Source organism: Phaethon lepturus, unplaced genomic scaffold (assembly GCF_000687285.1).
Source record: "Phaethon lepturus isolate BGI_N335 unplaced genomic scaffold, ASM68728v1 scaffold38665, whole genome shotgun sequence".
In the NCBI taxonomy this organism is placed as follows: domain Eukaryota; kingdom Metazoa; phylum Chordata; class Aves; order Phaethontiformes; family Phaethontidae; genus Phaethon; species Phaethon lepturus.
The window spans coordinates 1,605-4,317 of NW_010543270.1; positions in this window are offsets into that span (position 1 = coordinate 1,605).

Consider the following 2,713-nt stretch of genomic DNA (forward strand, 5'->3'; position numbering starts at 1 on the left):
CAAAGGGAGGGCTAGAGCTCCGGCTAAGTCCACGCCGACAGCTGGTGCTACGGACCACGACGTTTTGCTTATCGAGTTTTAGTAACATCCCCCTCGTTGTTCATTTCCTTTTCACCAGATACGGTCAAGTGTCCAGCAGGATCCGCGTGCCTTTATCATGTATGGAAGTTAAGCAAACAATGCCATGAGAATAAATTCGGTACTGACCCCAGACAAGAAAAACCAGCAGAAGTAAGTGGTCTGCCCATCATCTCCCGCTCCCACCCTGCCCACCCCACCCCCCAAAAGGGGGTTTGGCGGTCATCTGCAACACACCTGCACCATCTCCAGTCAACAAGTTCAGAACAATTCACAGTTTGTCCCGGTAGCTCTTCTACACTCAGCATTTCCAGACTGGCCACTGCGCTGACTGCAATGGCATCGGCGTTGTCTGAAAGGTGAGCAAATCTCTTGAAGGAAGACGTCCCAAGCCAGGTGGAGGTGGGTGTCCAACGGTGGCCTCTGGAGACCGTCCCCGCATCAGCCCGGGGAGGCAGAAGGGGGGCTGTGCCCCCAGCCGCTCCGGGAGCGACGGCTGTCACAAAACTTCCAGCTTTTGCCGGCTCTCCTTTTAGGATATTTTTAAAGGGTGACAAAACCAGAAGCTGACTTTTGTTCTTCAGGAAGAGAAACGCTTGTACAAAACTGGACAAATTGCAGGAAACACGGCTTCAGTGTTCTTTTCTCCGCAGGCAGGATCACTTTGTCAACCTCAGCCGCTGTGCTTTCCCCAAGCCAGACACCTTTTCGATCTCTTAATTCGACGTACGCAGACTTCAAAGGCACACTTGGGTGGTGCGTAACCTGTGCTGTAGATGCAGGGTGGGAAATCAGGTACTTAAAGCAGCTGACCCCTACTCTGAAGGCTAATGTGCACGGGCTAGAGCGGCGAGCAGAGAAAAGAGTCAGGGAAGGGCATCTGGTCTCGGGACTCTTCCGTTTTCCTGTAACTGAGAGAATGAAAAGGAATACTGAAAGTTGGCCATGAGGAGAAGTTCTGCTGCCCGGGACTTTCTGTGGTGTATGTAGCAAGCACGCGGCCGGTGCCCGGCAGGCAGCTGTGGTGTGGTGGTGCACAAGAGCTGCCTAAGCCCCACTGCCTGCGGGCATCCTGGAGCGAGGCCAGCGAAGGGCCATGCCGGTGGTGAAAGGGTCGCAGCGTCTGTTCTGCAAGAGGAGGCTGAGGGAGCTGGGGCTGCTCCACCTGGAGAAGAGGATGCTTGCGGACTCTTGCCCACATGCATCAATGCCTGATGGAGGAATGAAGACGATGGAGCCAGGCTCTTCCCGGTGGTGCCTGGGGCCAGAGGCAGCAGGCACAAACTCAAACGCAGGAGGCTCCACCTAAATGCTGGGAAAACACGCGTTCGTCCTGGTTGTGGAGGCTCCATCCTTGGAGACGTTCTTGCCCTGATGGGACACGGCCCCGAACAACCAGCTCGAGGTGACCCTGCCCTGAGCAGGGGCCTGGGCTGGCGGATGTCCAGAGCTCTCCATCGTCCTGTGCAACTCACACACATGGGGAACACTTGCGACTCCCAGGCAATAAACCAATGACTTCACAGGAGAGCGGAGCCACGCTGAGCGGTTCGACACAGCTGAACTAGGTGCTGACTGAGTCTGCCCAGCCATGCTGCGACACTGGCGTATGGTCGTTTCCCAGCCGGCAACGAAGCCGCTTTCTGTTGGTGAGTGGGTGGTGCGAGACGGGCTCTGCCCGGAGGAGTGATGCTGCGGCGCTGGAGGCGGCCGTGGTCCCACCGAGCTTCTCGCTGGCGGGTGCAATGTCACTGCCACAGCTCGACACGCAAAGTCGGAGCACGACTTAGCCCTGTGGGGCTGGCTGCCCCTCTGTGCCTTGTCCGCCCTCAAAGCTGCGAAGGATTGCGGTCTCCAGAGTTCTCCCAGCTGCCGAGCCTATGAAGCGGTTCTTAATCGTGTCATCCAAGATGTGTGTTGAATCCCTTTATTCTATTAGTGTGGAATTCCATTCCCTAAGCACGTTTTCAACACAGGTCTGCTAAAGTGACTTTTTTTCCAAATCCGGAGCTGGTTCTTTGAACACTTTTGGCGCTTAGTACCTGTCTGGGGTCAAACGCGGACCTTTGGGAACTGAAGCACGGCTGCCAAGGCCCTTTGGGAAACTGTTGTCAGGGGCTCCCGGCCGTTGGGGAAGGCTGGAGGTAGAAACAGGCACAGACAAAACCGTTTTCGGTTTTCTGCGCTTCTGGGGCGGGAAGGCCCTGCGGCAAAAGGGTGGAAGTCACTGAAGTTCCCCGCGGGTTTCCTGACGTCTCTGCTGTCCCCCCCGGCTGGTTTTAGCATCCCGCAGCGGGTGAGGCGAGGGCAGGACAGGCAGAACCAAACCTGCGTAAGGGGGAGAGGCAATGGCAGGAGCCCAGCTCAGCCGCGGCGTCGGTTCGGGAGCGGCTCCCGCAAAGCTTGAAGCTCAGCGCGTGCGCTGAAATAACGCCTGGTAGCTCAGCGTCCTCCTGCTCGCGTCGCGGTGCTGCCTCGGGCGGTTTGGGTCTTCTGTAAACACAGGCAGAAAGTAAAAGCATTGCTGCCTTCGAAGAGATGGCCTGGCGAGGAGGTGACAGCCTGCTGGGGAGGCGTTTTTGGGGAGGACGGCACTGTGCAGCCCGTAAAGCTCTCGGACCGAGGCTGCTGCTGC